This window comes from Petaurus breviceps, unplaced genomic scaffold (genome assembly GCF_028583685.1).
Source record: "Petaurus breviceps papuanus isolate PSGF00001 unplaced genomic scaffold, PetGlider_PUasm1.0 90804, whole genome shotgun sequence".
NCBI classification, from domain to species: Eukaryota; Metazoa; Chordata; class Mammalia; order Diprotodontia; family Petauridae; genus Petaurus; species Petaurus breviceps.
The window spans coordinates 17,646,782-17,665,604 of record NW_027187348.1 but is presented as its reverse complement, the minus strand read 5'-3'; the positions used below and the strand labels follow the sequence as shown (position 1 = coordinate 17,665,604).

The window sequence follows — 18,823 nt, the reverse complement described above, 5'->3', positions numbered from 1 at the left end:
GCTGCTTCTGGCCCTGTGCTTTATCTTACTAACCAGCTCTGACCGATCCTCCATCCTGTGGTGAGACAGCTGCCAGTTGCTCTTGGTATGGGTAAGTCTGCTGGCTGGAGCTTCTTCTCACTCTCTTGTAGTCTGCTCTCAGGTCTGGGCTGCTTCAGCCCCAGTGTACTCTGTGCTCCCCCTGCCAAGACCTATGTGGGCACTCTCCTGGGCTGGGAATCTGCCACACTCCATCTCCCATTGGGTTCTGTCACTGTAAAATACATTCAGATTCACTTTTTAAAGTTTAGTGACAGAATTCATGGAGGAGCTTAGAAAAGTTCCTTCTTCCATTCTGTCATCTTGGCTCTGCCCCTCTGTCTCTACTTTTCTATTAGAATATTTTAAGGAAACCTAATTCCCATTAGTTCTCTTCCTTTTAATCTCAAGCCCCTTTTACCTCCCTATATATTACTCCTTTTCCTAGTTTTGGAGTTTTGCTTAACATATTAATTCCTGGTTCTTTCTTCTTTTTTATCAAGTTTTCTAATAACTACCTCTTTTTTTCTCCCAAATTAGTGAACAAATAACATTCCACTTTCTCACAGTTTGCTTGTGTAATGGTTAGCTTATAATTTCATTTTCTTTGTCTTTTTAAAAATATTTCTCTCATTCTGTTATCTATTTTTTCTTTCTGTCTTACCTAGTTTTTTCTTTTTTCATACTTTTTATACTTATCAGTTACTTCTTTACTCTCTGAATTCCATATGGAATTAATGCTTCAAAGGCATCTATTTTGTTTTCTTTATCTTTTTTGCATTTATTTCGTATTCAATCTTTTCCCAGTTACATATGAAAACAATTTTTAAAGTTTGTTTTTAAAACTTTGAGTGCCAAATTCTCCCACATCCTCTTTTTCTATACCCTTTCATCATTGAGAAGGCAAGCAATTCCATATAGTTTATATATTAGTAGTTATGCAAAACATATCCATAATAGTCATGTTGTAAAAGAAAACTGACTAAAAAATAACTCAAGAAAAATGAAGAAAGTAAAAAAAAAGTTGCTCCATTTTCTATTCAGATAACATCAGTTCTTTCTCTGGAGATGGATAACATTTTTCATTTTAAGCCCTTCAGAATTGTCTTGGAGTTTTGTATTGCTGAGAATAGCTAAGTCATTCACAGCTGATCATCTTACAATATTTCTGTCACATTTTATCCAGTACATTTCAATTTGCATCAGTCCATCTAAGTCTAGACTAGGTTTTTCTGAGAGCATCTTGCTTATCATTTCTTATATTATGATAGTATTCTATCATAATCTCATATGAAAGCTTATTCAGTCATTCCTCAGTTAATGGGAGATCCCCTCCATTTCTAATTCTTTTTTTTCATAAGCAATTGGGGTTAAGTAACTTACTCATTTATGTTTGTGTGGGTGTTGCCAAGTATCTGAGGCTGGAATCGATTCTGGGTCTTACTCACTGTGCCACCTGGCCGCCCCTAAGCAATTGGGGTTAAATAACTTGCTCAAGGTTACATGGCCAGTTATTTTGTGTGGGTGTTAAGTATCTGACGCCAGAACTGATCCTAGGTCTCCCAACTCTGGGGCCGGCACTCTTACTCACTGTTCCACCTCTCTGCCCCATCAATTTCTAATTCTTTAGTCCCAGAAAAGAGCTGTTATTAATTTATATTTTTGTACACATATGTCCTTTTCCTTTTTGTTTTTCAATATTTTGGGGGGTACAGACCTAACAGTGGTATTGCCATCTCAAAATGTATGCATGGTTTTATAACCCTTTGGTCATAGTTTCAAATTGCTCTATAAAATGGTTTAATCAATTCACAACAATCAATACATTAATGCCTCATTTTTTATCACATACCTTCCAATATTTATCACTTACCTTTTCTGTCCTTTAATCTAATTGGTATGTGTTATTACCTCAGAATTGTTTTAAATTGCATTTCTCCAATTAATAGTGTGTTAGAATATTTTTTCATATAACTGTCAATGACATTAATTACTTCACCTGAAAACTGATTATATCTTTTTATCATTTATCAATTAGGGAATGGCTCTTATTTTTATAATTTGAGAAAATTCTCTATATCTTAAAGAAAAGAGGCTTCTAAAAGAGAAAATTACATCAATTTTTTTTTGTTTCATTGTTGTTATTGTTGCTGTTATTTCTCATCAGAGACACTCAGTGACTGTCATTTTAAATCAAGAAAGAGAAAATGGAGGGAAATGATTCAAAGAATTTTTTCCTCCAGCAATTTGTTGACTCCATCACAGATCTTTTTGAGGTTGAGTCGGCACTCTCCATCCAGGCTATAGAGGGCAGAGAGGAATTCCACATCTGCAAAGTGATTGAAGACATGGTTGATGCGTTCATGGGTCCTGGGAGTCAGGTGCCTCCCCACCAGTTCATGCACCAGGTCTTTACACTCATTCAGGAGTTGGGAAAGCACGTTCTTATCAAAAGTGTACTCTACCTCATAGAAGCTCACCATGGTCATGGCTGTCTGATTTAGCTTCTTCCTGAGTTTCTCTAGGATCTGCATCTCCTCTTGGTTGAACTGACTGTTTCGGTAAAGGATCCCAATTTGGATAGCCACTTTAATTAATCCTTTCATGATTTTGTGGGCTTCCTTCTTGTTGCGAGTGTGTTCTTTGACTATGTAGAGCTCAAAAGATCTCACTGCTGGTGTCATCGATAAGCATATTGGCCATGGTTTTACTAGAATTTTCTTCTGTGCTTGAAGGGCAAGGTTCTTTGAGCTAAATAATTCAGGGCCTGCGGCAGAGACAGGCTCACCCTCACTCAGTTCCTGGGAATCCGAATCCATGCTGTGGGCCGGTCTCCAAGCGCGCTCCCTCTGGCCGCTCGCCCTCCGCGGGGGCTCCTGTCTACCGGTCCGCCCTGCTGACAGTCTGGCTGGCTGCGGGCATCCTGGGGGGTGCCTCTGCTGTGCGCGCAACTCCCGAGGAGGGGGAGACGGCAGAGGCGGAGGCGGCAGCGCCTGCGGCTTAGGAGGGAACGGCCCCGGAATCCAAGCGCGGGCAGTGCCCCCGCAGCTGGGCTCCCCAGAGAACTGCACAACAGGGTTGAGAAGAGCTGAGCAGCTCTGGGTCAGTCTGTGCCAGCGAAAGAAGTATCAATTTTTTATTGCTTATTATGTTTCCTTCTATCCTATTCCCCTTACACACATTTATTCTATTCTTTCTCTCCTTTCACCCTGTCACTCCTCAAAAGTGTTTTACTTCTGATTACCCCTTCCTGCAATCTGTCCTCCCTTCTAACACCCCCACCCCTTCTAATCCCCTTCCAATTATATTTTCTTACAGGGTAAAAAAGATTTCTATACCCCATTGCCTGTGTATTTTACTTACTAGTTACATGTAAAAGCAATTTTAACATTCATTGGAAAACTTTGAGATCTGAATTTTCTCCCTTCCTCCCTCACCACCCAACTTCATTGAGAAGGCAAGCAATTAGATATAGGTTACACATGTGTAGGCATGCAAAACACTTCCATGTTAGTCATGTTGTGAAAGACTAACTATATTTCCCTCCATCCTATCCTAACCACCATTTATTCTATTCTCTCCTTTCACCCTGTCTATCCTCAAAAGTGTTGGGTTCTGATTACCCCCTTCCCCAATCTGCCCTTATCCCCTTCACCCTACTTTCTTGTAGGGTAAGATGGATTTGCATGCTCAATTTAGTGTATATGTTATTACCTCTTTTAGCCAATTCCTATGAGAATAAAGTTCACTCATTCCCTCTCACCTCCTCCCTGTTCCCCTCCATTGTAAAAACATTTTTCTTGCCTCTTTCTAAAGTCAGTCACAGCAGCTCTTCTGAGGACTGCTGCTGTGAATAACTTTAAGAGTCTAATCTCATAGTATAATGAACTGTCCATTTATTTAGCAATAAACTAAAGCATAACATTCAAGAAACTAAAGTATAACATTCACGACAATATAACATAACAACTTATTACTAAGGTGGACACAGAGTCTTAAACAAAACATATCATTCAGTACATCTTATAGTCATATTTAAGGAGTAGCAGAAAATACAAAGACCATCCACCCCTCGGTCACAGTAAGATTTTTGCCTTTTTTATGTGGGATAATTTACTTCATTCTACTTCTCCCTTTCCCATTCTTTTAGTACATTCCTCTCTCATCCCTTAATTTTATTTTTCAGATATCATCCCTTCATATTGACTTCCCTTTGTGCCATTAAGTTCCTCTACCTCATTGAATATCCATTTTTTCTCCTCCTGGATTACACTCAGTTTTGCTGGTAGGTGATTCTTGGTTTTAATCTTAGGTCATTTGACTTCCAGAATAGGATATGTTAAGGCCTTCAGTTCTTTAATGAAACTGATGAATCTTGCATTACCCTGATTGTGATTCCACAGTACTTGAATTGTTTCTTTTGGCTGACTGCAATATTTTCTCCTTGACCTAGGAACTCTGGAATTTGAATATTATTCCAGGGAGTTGTCATTTGGGATCTCTTTCACAAGGTGATTGGTGCATTCATTCAATGTCTATTTTATATTCTGATTCTAGAATATCAGGGAAGTTTTCCTTGATAATGTCTTGAAAGATGATGTCTATGGTCTTTTTTTTTATTATTATGGCCTTCAGAGAAATCAATGATGTTTAAATTATCTCTCCTGGATCTATTTTCCAAGTCAGTTGTTTTTCCAATGAGATATTTCACATGTCTTCTATTATTTTTTATTCATTTTTTTGCTTTTGATTTATAATTTCTTGATTTCTCATAGAGTCATTAGCTTCCATTTGCTCCATTCAAATTTTTAAGGAACTATTTTCTTCAGGGAGATTTTGGACCTGCTTTTTTTCCATTTAGGCAATTCTGCTTTTCAAGGCATTCTTTTCTTCATTGATATTTGGGCCTCTTTTATCATTTGGGTTAGTATATTTTAAGGTGTTCTTTTCTTGAGTTATTGTTATTTTTTTAGTCATTCGAACTGTTGACTCATTTTTCATCATTTTCTTGCATCACTCTCATTTATCTTTGCGATTTTTCCTCTACTTCTCTTACTTGATTTTCAACATCCCTTTTGAGCTCTTCCATGGAATCAGACCAATTAATATTTTTCTTGGAGGCTTTGAGTGTAGGAGTTTTGACTTTGTTGTCTTCTTCTGAGTGTTTTTTTTTTAATCTTCCTTGTCACCAAAGTAAATTTTTATAATCTCTGTTTTTTTCCATTGTTTTCTCATTTCCCCAGTCAATTACTTGACTCTTTAACTTTTTCTTAAAGCAGGGCTATACTTTCAGTGTGGAGGGTATACTGCTTCAAGCTTCAGAGATTTTGTGCAGTTGTTGTCAGAGATAATTCTAGGGACCTCACATTTTTCAGTTCTTTAAAGGTGGTATGATCTTCTGCCTGTGCTCTGGTCTGTGTCTGACTAAAAGCACTCTTTTCTGCTCTGGATTTGGGAGAAGACTTCCCTCTCCACTATTGCCACAAGTTCTGCTGTGTCAGTGCTACTCCTTGCCCCAGGACTACCACCCCGATCCAAGTATAGGCAAAACAACAGAGTCTTAACTCAGTGCCAGCAAAGAGACCGCTCTAATCTCCTTCTTATCAGTTGTTCAATCCCTTTACTGTCTGTGGGCTGAGAGCTTTGGAAGTAACTGCTGCTCCTGCTGTCACCACATGACCACTGTTGATTCAGTCACTCCTAAGGCCTGCTCCTGGTTTTCTGTGTCCAAGGCTGTGCTGGGGCCAGAGTTGGATTGTTGTAGCAGCAAGCACCCTAGTATACCCAGGATGGCTGCTAGCATAGGTTCCTAGATCTCCTTTTCTAAAGGGAAGTAACTCAAAATGGATGACCAATCTAGCTTTAATCAAAAATGTATCATTTACTTAGTTCAGGGGAAAAAGGTCAGCACCCCCAACTTCAGAGAATACAAGCAGACAACAAATAGAGTCAGAGTAACAGATCAGCAGACAAGCTTCCAGCTCTCAGACCATTACATCCATACCTAGTCAGTTACCAGAGAGGGAAGCAACAACATATGGGCTTTTAAAACTGGGGGGTCCAGAGTCTCATCTGGTCAAATCACACAACTCTTCTCAAAGTGAGCCCCAAAGCAAAACCTCACATCAGGGTATATATAGCCTTCTCCTGGGTTAGAGAATGTCACAATCCTTTTGACCCACTGCCTAATCACGAAGTAACAAAATGTAGCCATTCCTGCAAAACAAGCCTCTCGACACAGGCTCTATGTGACCACAGTCAGCCTATCAGGGGGCAGAGCATATTTTCAAATCAGGGAAGGTTCACAGAGTCACTTAAGCCTATGGAGGGGTCAAGGGACAGGGAAGATCTTCAGATTCCCATTCCCATAATATCTGTGCTCCTTTCTCACCCTTGTCTAACCAACTTGTCCTACTGACCTTCAAATTTTATTTCATATTTGTGGCTTGAGAAGTCTGGAAACCACCACAACTGCCAGTGATTCAGTCCCCTACAGCCTGTTCTAGGTTTGCTGGGACCAGGTCTGTGCTGGTTCAGCCTGTGCAGGACTGTGCTCCTCTCTCAGCCTGGTGAAACAGACAGACCTTTCCTGTCTACCTTCCAGGTTGTCTTGGGTTGGAAATTTGTTTCATTCTGTCTTCTGCTGCTCTAGAATTTGTTTAGAGTAATTTTTACAAGTATTTGGAGGAGTTTGGAGGACATCTCAGGTGAGTCCCTGCCTTTACTCTGCCATCTTTTCACTGCCCCTCTTGGTTTCTTTCTAAATAATGTTCTATGCTATTGACTTGCAGATTCCCTGCCTTGATGTTGTTTCTCTTGTGATCCCCCCTTAGGATTATCAATGCTTTTAGATGATAATGAGGTTAAAAATAATGCCACAGTGTAGGAATTTTCTTATGTCCCTGATCGTTTAGTTATTGTTTATGTTTATGTTTAGTTATGTGCTTTACACACACACACACACACACACACACACACACATTTGCTCTAAAATCTCTTCTGTTTTAATGTCCTCCATCTCTTCTAGATATCAATTGCCTCCATGCTATTTCCCTTTTTCTGACTTTAGTTAAATGGTAGTCCAGGCTAACTCTAGAGTGAACGGAACTGGCTCAGTTAGTCATTAATCGCATTTTCCTTTAGCTTAGTGGAGCACTACCCATACCATATATACTAGCAGCCTGTTTAAGCTTCCTTTGTTACTCAGTTCTCCAGCTGAGTACTGTTCCAAGAAAGAGTGATAAAGTCTAAGCTTCATCTAGGTTGTCCCTTTTATCTTTCCATCACACTGGGATCAGGTTAGGGATTGGGTAGTGTTTTTTGTTCCCTCCCCCTCACCAGGGGGAATTAAAGGCAATTGGGCATAAGTGACTTGCCCAAGGTCACACAGCTAGTAAGTGTGATCAAGTGTTTGAAGCTTAATTTGAGCTCAGGTACTCCTGACTCCAGGGCTGTGCTCTATTCACTGTGCCGCCTAGCTGCCCTAGGTTTGGGTAGTGTTGAGGTCTTTTGCAAGTCAGCTTGTATACTTCTACAAGAGTTTGTTATCTAGTAAAGGATGGAATATAGAGTGAATACCTTAAAGGGATTAACCTTCTTTGATTTTAGTTTATTGTTTTATTTAGTTTATTGTTATTTTGCAGTTATTGGTTTCCTACACATGGAGTTGATGAAATTGCTTAATCTTTTGTGCATAGTCCTTATTTTGGAGAAGTTTGAGAGGTTTTGTGGATCAGGGAAATTACCTAATCTTTTTGGTAATGTGACTGCAATTCACACTCAAATAGATGGTCTCTTTATTAAAACGTTTTTTTCCCTCTTACCTGAGTTCATTTTTGTATTTTTATCTCTTTTATGAATCATAATGAACAAATAATTCATCACCTAGTAGTGATCCTAATAATGATCCTCTCTTGACTAAAATAGCCCTGTCATCAGAAAGCTGACAAAACGTTTACACTGTATTTTTATTCAAAGCCTTTCTTACTTGAAAGCACCAGTTGGGGCTTATGAACCATTTGACATAACTGTAAAAAAATGTAGAATTCTTCTAAACCATGATTCTGCATGAGGGTAGTACTTTTATGGAGTGTTTGTTGTAATATCTTTTTCTACTAGCACTATAATTTCATCAGTGTAGGAAGGGAACTCTTGAGGAGCCACCCTCTACCAGTGAATATTATCACCAGCTCTGTCAAGAAATAGTTTTAAACAACTACCTGGGTCAGTGAGAGATTAAGAGAGTTGCACTGGATCTTATAGTCAGCATGTGTCACAGACAAGCCTTGAATTCAGGCCACCTCTTTATTTACTCTACCATATTTCTTCTAGAATATCTTTAATGTCTGCTGAACAAGTGAATGTTCTATCAATTATCATTTTATTTTCTAGTTGGCTAACTGACTTGCAAAGCCCGTGCAAATAGAAAAAGCTACTGTTGGTCACTAGAGGAGCCAGAATAAGATGTAAGCCTAGAATTCTTATGTTGGTTCTCCTTTTTCTCTGCAGCAAAATGCATCTGATATAATACTATGAAATATAAATATGTTAGAAAAATGTCAATACACATATACTAGGTTTGCCCAGGTACTAAGCATCAGAGTCAGGATTTGAACCCAGATTTTCTGTCTTTAAGGCCAATGCTCTTTTAGTAATAACATTCTGGGATTTTTCTGTTAATGCTCCTTTCCCCCAACCTTCTGTTGCTAGAAACTTGGAAGTCCAATGACTTATTTATCAAGGCAACATGTTAATTAAAAATGTTTTCTTCAGACAGAATGAATAAGGCAATATCTTCCACAATAATTTCCCTGATAGAGTGATTTTGTTGCAGTTCTCAATTTAGTTTCTAGTAGTCATGATGAATTGTTATCTATATCTGGCAACAGAGCTGCAGTGGAATTAATAGCATAACTTCCATTCTTTCTTTCCCTAATAACCAGGGCTCTAAAAGTAGACTCCAAAGTTGATTGCTTTTTAAATGAATCTTAAGTCACCCGTCTCTAATTTGGTCTTTGCACTGATATAAGCATTAACCTGCCTCTTTAGAATTAGCAATCAGTAAGTAATTCAAATAAGCATTTAGGGATTGTGTCTCCTGGGCCCATCAAAGAGTTAAGCATCCTTTTGATGTTGGTGTCTTTTTAGTCTACACCTTATCAAGGCAATTTGAATTGGGCACTAAATCAGCCTTCATAACATCAAATGCATTAAACCACTGCAAGAATCTTCATCAGTTCCATGTATTGTCTTTAGGCTTCTTCTGGGTTCTCTTGCTTAAGATAAACTTAGGGAAATTGGTGTTATGATGGCTTTTTTTTTTTTCAGTTAAGAACTGTTTGTCTAATTCTTCTTGATTCCTCGGAGACTTATTTCAGAGGAGTTTTCTTTCCTCCCTTGTCTTTGATCTACAACTGTGAGAACTTCATTTACATTTCAGAACCTCTGATTAAACCTATGTCCTTTGGGTTATGAAGTATTGTTAAATGACAGAATTAAAAACTCACAGAATTTCCTTATTCTATTGAAATATCTGAATGTCCAATCAAGCCTCTTCTTTCAGTTCATTTTGGTGTTTTTGAACAGGAAAAGCAGAAAACATTTTTATTCAAACTAATGTTATTTTGGTATCTGAGCATACCATTATGTTGTCTGCTTAATTATGTATATTTTCTTACAGTTATTAAAGATGTTATATTTAATTATCTGTAGGAGAGAACAACCTATATCTTTATTTTTATATACTTTATTGATGTCTCTCTAAGTAATTTTTCTAATTTGTACAAATTTCTCTGCAGATACATCCACCCAATAAACCTTAACCACTGTTCTTGCTTCAGTTTTGACAAATCAATTATTAAGGTAGTTGTTTGACTATTTTTTAATGGAATTGCTTTTTTCATTAAGAATCAAATTTCCTGCTATCATTGGTAGTGCTTTGTGTTATGAATTTCCCTTTTAGAATAATTACTTTTTAGAGGTTATTTCAGAATGTGTGAATTAGTCAGAATTGTTTTGACTGGGTATGATTGAGAAATGTTGTCACAAACACAAATTTCACTCCTTTTTGAAAAATATCCAAAGCTTAATGATATAGACATGAATTGAAGGAAGAATTAAGTTTGACCTTACTTTCATGTATTCAATTTATTTAAAATGTATTTCCTTCTGGGGTAGTATAATAAAAATATAACACTTCTGTTAATTCAACAAACTTCCCTAAGGAGTAGTAATTAGAGAATTCTGGATGAGGATATACACTGGCATAAAGCTAATGAAAAAAAAAAAAACAACAACTCTTCTTTGTTATATTTGGAAGAAACCAAGAGCAAAGATGCCTCGTGTAAAGAATCTGGGAATTGCAGCATCAACACAACTACTTTCGTATTTTCTGTGACATTTTGATGATTGAATATCAGGACCCATTTTAATCATATGGAAACTTTGTTCCATACCATATGCAACTTGCTTTATTGTACATATGGAAACAAAGAGGAAGCCAATGAATGATGGTCCCCACTTTGATACAATGTGGTTGACCTTGGTTGAGTCACCTTGAAGACTATAGTACATTCTTGCCCTGCTAAAGGAAGAAGGTTTGGGAAGGGTGAAGATGGTGGAGTAAAAGCAGGTACTTGATTGAGCTCCCACTCCAACCACCTCCAATACCTGTAAAAAATAACCCTAAGCATATTTTAGAGCTACAGAACCCACAAAGTGACAGAGAGAAACAAATATACTACTGAAGGCATCCTGGCAGGCTGACAGGAAGGGTCTATCACCCTAAGATGGAAGCAGAGCATAGTCCTGCATGACCCACACCAGCCCAGAACTGTGGCACAGACCAGCGTGAGCACACTTCAGGGGACTGAATCACTGGGAGCTGTGGCTATTTCCAGACATCCCAATCCATAAAAACCAAAGGGAAAGTAAAACATCAGTGGGGACCTCTGTTGGAACTGGGTGAGAGAAGAGCACAGTTAGACCTCTGCCCCCAGAGTGGTGGAGTTGGTGTCCATCTGCAGCTGCTCCCACAGTGGCTGCTTCCAAAACTCTTGTCCCACAAATCATGGGGGGACCAAGTGGCTGACCAGAGGGCAATTGCTGCAATTTCTTTGCAGACACTAGGAAGGATTCACTTGCTTTTCCCTGCTTGGATCTGGGTTTCAGTCTTTGGTGGCAGTTCTGGGGTGAGGGATGCTAGTGTGGCAGAGATTGTTGAGGCTGTGGAGAGGCAGTCCTTCTCACAGTTCTGAGGCAGGTGCCTAGAAGTTCTGACAACAACTTCATAAAACCCCAGAAATTTTGGACGTAGTACTCTCCACCCTGGAAGCACAGTTCTACCATGGCAAAGAGTTCAAAAGTCAAGTAATTGACTGGCAAGATAAGAAAACAGAGGAAGTGAAACCAAACTATAGAATCATTTTTTTTTGCAGGGCTATCACCCTGCAAATATTAGGAAAGCTATCACCATAATTGACCATATTGACAAAAAAAACTAACAAATTATTTGATTATCTCAACTGATGCAGAGAAAGTTTTTGAAAAAATACTCCATACATTTCTATTAGAAGTACTAGAGAGCCTAGCAATCAATGAAGATTTCTTTAAAATGATAAGTAGCATCTATCTAAAATCATCAGCAAGTGTTATATGTAATGGGATTGAGATAGAAGCATTTCTGATAAGATCAGGGGTAAAACAAAGATCCTCCTTATCACTACTGTTATTTAGTACTGTACTAGAAATGTTAGCTTTAGCAATAAGAAAAGAAAAAGAAATTGAAGAAATTAGAATAGTCAAAGAAGAAACAAAGTTATTAGTCTTTTTAGATGATATGATGGTATACCTAGAAAATCCTAAAGAATCAAGTAAAAAAAACTATTTTGAAAAAAAAAAGAATTCAGCATAAGCATAAATTTAAAATATCCTCCAAAAAGACACTTGAAACAATGAACAAATTTAGCAAAGTAGTAGGATATAAAATAAACCCACAAAAATCATTGGCATTTCTTTATATTATGAACAAAGCCCAACAGCAGAAAATGAAAAGAGAAATTCCATTTAAAGTTACTGTAGGTATTATAAAATATTTGGGCGCACCTGCCAAAACAAATCCAGGGACTATATGAACACAATTGCAATACACTTTTCACACAAATTATGACAGATATAAATAATTAGAAAAATATCAGTTGTTTGTGGGTAGGCCAACCTAAAATAATAATGACAAGTCTACCTAAATTAATTTACTTATGCAGTGCCATACCAATCAAACTACTAAAAATTTATTTTATAGACCTGGAAAAACTATAATAACAACATTTATCTGGAAGAACAAAAGGTCCAAAGTATCAAGGGAATTAATGAAAAGAAATTCAACAGAAAGTGACCTAACCATACCAGATTTTAAATTGTATAATAAAGCATCAATCATCAAAACTACTTGGTATTGGATAAGAAATGTAATGATAGATCACTAGAAAAGGTAAAATGCACAAGATACAATAGTCAATGACTATAGTAATCTACTATTTGTTAAACTCCCAAATGCCAACTTCTGGATAAAGAACTCACTAATTAACAAAACTACTGTGAAAATTGTAAAATAGTCTGGCATAAAGTAGGCATAGACCAGTATCTTATACCAAGATATATATCCACATTGTATCTATACACCAAGATAAAGTCAAAATGGGTGCATGGTTTAGATATAAAAAACTGATACTATAAGCAAATTAGGAGAGCAAAGGATAGTTTTCCTGTCAGATTCATGGAGAAGGGCAGAATTTATGACTAAAGAAGAGTAGAGAACATTATGAAATGCAAAATGTATGATTTTGATTAAATTAAATTGAAAAAGTTTTGCACAAACAAAGCCAATGCAAACAACATTAGAAAGAAAGATGAAAGTTGGGAATCAATTTTTACAGCCAGTAACTCTGCTCAAGGTCTCATTCCCAAAATATATAGAGAATTGAGCCAAGTTTATAAGAATATAAATTGTAAATTTATATTCCTTATTTATTTATTAAAATTAATACATCTTTAACTTTATACACACATATTCAGTTGATAAATGATTAAAGGATATGAACTGGCAGTTTTCAGATGAAGAAATTAAAGCCATCTATAGACAGCAACCATATAGCAGTTTAGTATCTCAAACCTCACTCAAATTAATCACTCATTTTTTCTGGGCATAAGAATCCTTAAGGGCTTTCTAAAAAAAAAAAGAATTCAGCATAAGCATAAATTTAAAATATCCTCCAAAAAGACACTAGGAGGCTCATTTCATCATTTTCCCTGCCTTGACTTCTATGGATCTTTAAACCATCAATGACAAAATTTTATTTTTTTAGATTTCCTTGGACAGAGATTTTATCCTTTAATCAAATATTAGCTCACAAACTTTTTCTTTAAAGAAGCAAACAAACAGCAACAAAAAAATATCCCCATAACCTAAGACTATGCCTAACATATAATAAGCATTTAAAATGCTTATTGTTTGATGAATATAATTTTACTCAAGAGAAAATAGTGAAGACTTCCACACATATGGACTTTATTGTTTGAGTGTGGAACAATATCTTCAATTTAAAAATTTGTAATTGAAAGATTTCCAAGAGAGTACTGAACTAGAAATTCACCTAAAGTCCATATATCCTACCGGATCTATATCCTGCAGTGCGCTTGTAGCCCCAAAGAGTTAATTGATAATAAGAAAAAATATATTACAGTTTTTAGAAAAATTATTTTTAGTAGCAAATGCTTGGTGGTGGAAACTCTGTCTACGGTTTTGGAATAGATCATTGTATATCAAGATAATGGACTCGTATACTGTAAAGAATAACAATGGCAAAAAAGGCAATGTATTCAAATAAATAAAGGAGGGAATAAAGAGGAAGCAAAATAAAAAGAGTAGTACAGATGATTACTACAATTTTATAGAATGTAAATAATTATAACTCTCACAATCAAGTAACTAGATCAAAAATGGGAAAATTATTACTAAATTTTAACATATGTGCATATATAATATACAGTTTTAATAAATAGAATATAATTAAAATATAAAGTTGAATGAATTCTTTGATCAAATCACATTTCTATGCTATTTAGTTATGTTTTTTTTATTTTTTTTTTTTGCCTTTTGGAGGGCAATTGGGGCTAAGTAACTTGCCCAAGGTTACATGGGTAGTTTTTTGGTGTGGGTGTTAAGTGTCTGAGGCCAGAATTGAACTCGAGTCCTCCTGATTCCAGGGCCAGGGCTTTACTCACTGTGCCACCAAGCAGCCCCTTTAGTTGTTTTTTTATTTTTTATTTTTAAGAGACTGCATATTTCAAGGGATGCAATTATAAGTATCCCAGGGTTCTATTTGGTGTGTCAGAATAAGACAGTAAAACAAAGAAGCTAACTACTTCACTCATATGTTTCAATTTAGTCCTTCCCTCTTCTTTCTATCGGAGGTCTGCATAAGCCTAAGCAAGTTGGTATGGGCAATCTACTTCCATTTTATTTGAAAGAGTACTCATATATCTATGTATTCACAGCTGCTGGCACCATCTCTACAGCCCCTATGAGCTCTGGCTCACTGGTCACACACCTCAGGAGCACCATCCAAGACCACCATCCAGATGCAGGCAGGTTAAAGCAAGAGCAATTACCCTCTGAATGTTTGCTTGGCCCCCTTAAAATCTGCAGGCCAGGAGTTCTGAAGCAACCACATGGAGGCGGCTTCATGGCTGCCACATGTCTGCCACTTCTTGCTCTGGGGACAGAAGCCTGACCATACTCCCTCTGTCTCCCCACTCAGTTCCAACAGAGTTATACACTGACCTTTTACTTTGGCTTTGGCATTTATGGGTTGATATTTCTCAAAACCTCCACAGCTGCTGGTGATCCACTCCCCTGAAGTCTGATCCAGCCACTGCTGTTTGGTGCCACCATGGGGCTAAAACTAGCACAAGCTCATGTGGTGCTGGGCTCAGCTTCCAGCTTGTTGTGATGGACCCTTTCTGTCTGCCTTCTGGGCTTCCTTCAGGGGCACATTTGTTTCTGTCTGTCACTTTGTGGGTTCTTTAGCTCTAAAATTTGTTTAGAGTCATATTTTATGGGTATTTCACATAGTTATGGGGTTAGCTCACAGAGTTTTCCTGCTTCTATGCCACCATCTTGGCTCTCCCCCTTCACCCCCACAGGCTTGTTTTTAATATTTTCCTTACAGTATTTTCTCTTCTTTTATTTATTTTTTATTTTTGTCCTCATTGTTTTTTTCCCCCTTTATTCTCTTTTGCTTGGTATATTTGACATTACTTTGAAGAGATGAATAGGGATTAGATTTTATCACAGGTATTCTCTTAGTCAACCTTCTCAGTTTTCAAAGATTAGGAGGGAGTATAATGGTTTCTTTTTTTTTTAAGAGGCAGAAAACATATATCATCTAAACCTCCCAATTTTTTTAGATTAAGGACTTGAGGTGCAAAGAATTTAGGTATCTTGCCTGAAATCTCACAGATATTGTATTCAAGTTTAAAATATTGCCAAAATACACAAAGAGATGCAAAACAACCAGAAATATTACATGTGTAATTTATTAATGACAATGTGATAAAATTACAGAAAATAAATATCCATATTAAAATATTAAAAATTAATGGGAAATGAAGCATCAATGAAAAAGAATTGCTAAAGAGCAAATCATAAAAAATGTAAAAAATTATCAAATCAAAAACAAGGTAACATACCAAAATTTTAGGGCATAATAAAAATAGATCTTTGGCAAAATTTTATCTAGGTATTTTCATTAACAAAAAAGAGAAACACAATAATAAATTGGTGATGCAAACAAAATACTAGGAATTTAAAAATTATTAAAAATATAAAAAAAGAAGATTAAACCATCCTGACAAAAAGGTATTCTCCCAAATATTCCTTCTATGTCAGAGACATAGTTGTCATTCATAACCCAAGCAGACACAAAAGAGAAAAAAATAAATTATACAACAATGTCCTAATGAACATAGATGGAAACACTTTAAACAAAATATAACAAAGAGAATAAAACAGTGTATCAAAAGATAAAATATTATGGCCAGATTTGATTTATGTCAAGAATGAAAGGTTGGTTTAATACTAGGAAAACTTTAAGCTTAATTATACATATTAATGATAAAATCAAGAGGACTCATATGATTAGATCAATAAATGTAGAAAGTTTTTGACAAAATACAATACCTATTTCTGAAACACACACATACTCACACAGGCATGCACAAGCACACAATCTCAGAACTGACATATACTTTGTAAACGACTTTATCATTTTAAGGTAACATTTTACACACACATATCTATGTGTGCATGTATGTATATTTATACCCATACATATGTACACATATATAATGTGTGTGTATATATGTGTGTGTGTGTGTGTGTATGTGTATATGCCTTTTCTTAAAAAAGATAAAGTAGTTAGTATACAAATTTTATGTCAATTCTGAGATCTACTATTATTGTAGGAAAATATAAACTATAATTATTTCCAAGAAACCCAAGCCTGTAATATCAATGTGTACTATTGTTATAGGAATGTAAATTTTTAAGATCTTCCCTGTCCCTAGGCTTAAGTGAACCTGGAGCCTGTGGTGGGAGACTTGTGTCTCAGGAGATTTTGTGATTGGGCAGTGGGTCAAGAAGGTTGTTACATTCTCTGAGCCTGGAGAAGGCTATTATAAACTCTCTTGTGAGGCTTTGTTTTGGGGCTCACTTTGAAAAGTGTTCTGTGATTTGACCAAATGAGACTCTGGGCAGCCATTGTTGAGACCCCTCCGGCTTTGAAAACCCAGATGTTGATGCTTCCCTCTCTGATAACTGTGATTTGGTACGGACAGTTTGGAAGCCTGTCTGCTGAAATGTTCTTGTAACTTATGCTTGTAACCTCTGTATATTCCGAAGTTCAGGGTGCTGACCTTTTCCCCCTGAACTGGGTAAACAACATATGTTTGATTGATTAAAGTAAGCTCGTTAACCCATTTTGAGTTACTTTCCTTTAGAAAAGCAGATCTAAGAACCAGGCAGACACCCTGGATATGCTGGGGTGCTTGCTGCTACAACTGTCAACACTTCTCTTTGACATGCTAACTATGTCAACATCATGAAAAAAAATAAAGTGAGGGAATGATGATAAGTAAAGAAGAAATAAAATTACCCCCCTTTTCCAAATGATCTGAATGTGTATTCAGCATGCCATAAAGAGCTAAGTAAAATTAATTTAAACAAATAATCAATTTAGCAAACTGGCAAGATGAAGAATCCATAACAGGCTTTGAATACACTGTTTTTTCTACTACATAGTTCTACCTCCCCTATTGATAGTCATTGCTTTAACTAACATATAAAAAAGAACAAGCCCAAGAGATAAGGGCAAGCAGAAACTGTGTGTACCTTCCCCTTGATTTTGTCTAGTGAAACAATAAAGAATTATTCTCATTTTTTGCCAGTCTTTATATCCTTTTTTCCTCAAAATCCTCTGAATCATAGAAACAAAATCATTCCTTTTGCATTCAAAGCTTTTGGTCATTTTTAAGGACTATTAGTGGGGATAATATGACTTTTCAAGAGATGAGACACTTTTTAGTTAAGCTTATCCAACCCAACCAACAACAGACAACTGCCTGCTCAAGCTGGTTACATGATAAATTACTAGCTTTTTTCTAAGATTGATCATATAGGTAATAATAATCTTAGCTGATAATTACAAAATTTTTTAGAAGATCTAAACAGGCTCTTGATATTCAGTGATAATTATGATTTTCAAAATAAAATGTTATAAATACATTTCACATATAACAAATGCCCTGATTTTTCCCCAAATTTGGGCCATAATTTAATTTAACTTGAGAAAAAATATATAAGCATATACATATGCAGGAATAATTAAAATGGTATTTTACTCATAGAAAAATTAATGAATAATAACACAAAATAATAAGTGTTTGGGAAATAAATTGAGATTGTGTGCTTGTGCATGCCTGTGTGATTATGTAGAGATTAAAAAAAATAGTGTTTTCCTACCTCAAAGAATGTGTGAGTTACACGTTCCAGCAATGTTGATTGTGAGCTGTCTTGGCTTTGAAATCCCATGTGATATCTATCCATCGATCTATCCATCTATCTATCTATCTATCTATCTATCTATCTATCTATCTATCTATCTCTATCTATCTATCCTCCCCATAAATAGGATAGCCAACAAATTATCAGAAACTTGTCATCTAGATATTTTAATAATTCGTGGCCACCAGGTCACCATGAAAGTTGTCTCAGTGGTATCCATTAGTTTTATTAAACTCTAGCCACGAATATACATACTCTTAGGCAATTTTTATGTCACTTTTGCACACAAGTTATTACTGGTAATTTATTGTAGTTTATTTAGGCTCACCATCCATCTCTTTTTTTTTTTTAAAGAATCACATTAGAATTATTCAGAGATTTTGTCTTTGTGAGTGTTCCATGATTACCAGCAAAATAACGTCATGAAGAGAATACTGGTGTTTAAAAGATTATTTTAATGTGGTGTAGTGGTGGTGATGGCAGTAGAAGTAGTAGTATTAGTAGTGATAGTAGTGGTTGTAGAAGCAGCAGCAGTAGTAGTAGGTGGTTTTAGTAGTAATGGTTATACTAATAGAAGTAGAATTAGTAGTAATAGTGGATGTCATAGTAGTGGTAGAAGTAGCAGCAGAAGTCAAAGTAGGAAGAAGAAGAAGAAGAAGAAGAAGAAGAAGAAGAAGAAGAAGAAGA

General features: G+C 36.2%; 2 pseudogenes; one reads left to right on the top strand and one right to left on the bottom strand.

Annotated features, from left to right (window-relative positions):
- Nucleotides 1-2,138: 2,138 nt before the first annotated feature.
- LOC138147739 (tumor necrosis factor alpha-induced protein 8-like protein 3 pseudogene) lies at nucleotides 2,139-2,846 on the bottom strand (annotated as a pseudogene).
- The window catches only part of LOC138147665 (cell division cycle-associated protein 3 pseudogene), a 55,849-nt pseudogene continuing 39,861 nt past the window's right edge, over nucleotides 2,836-18,823 (top strand).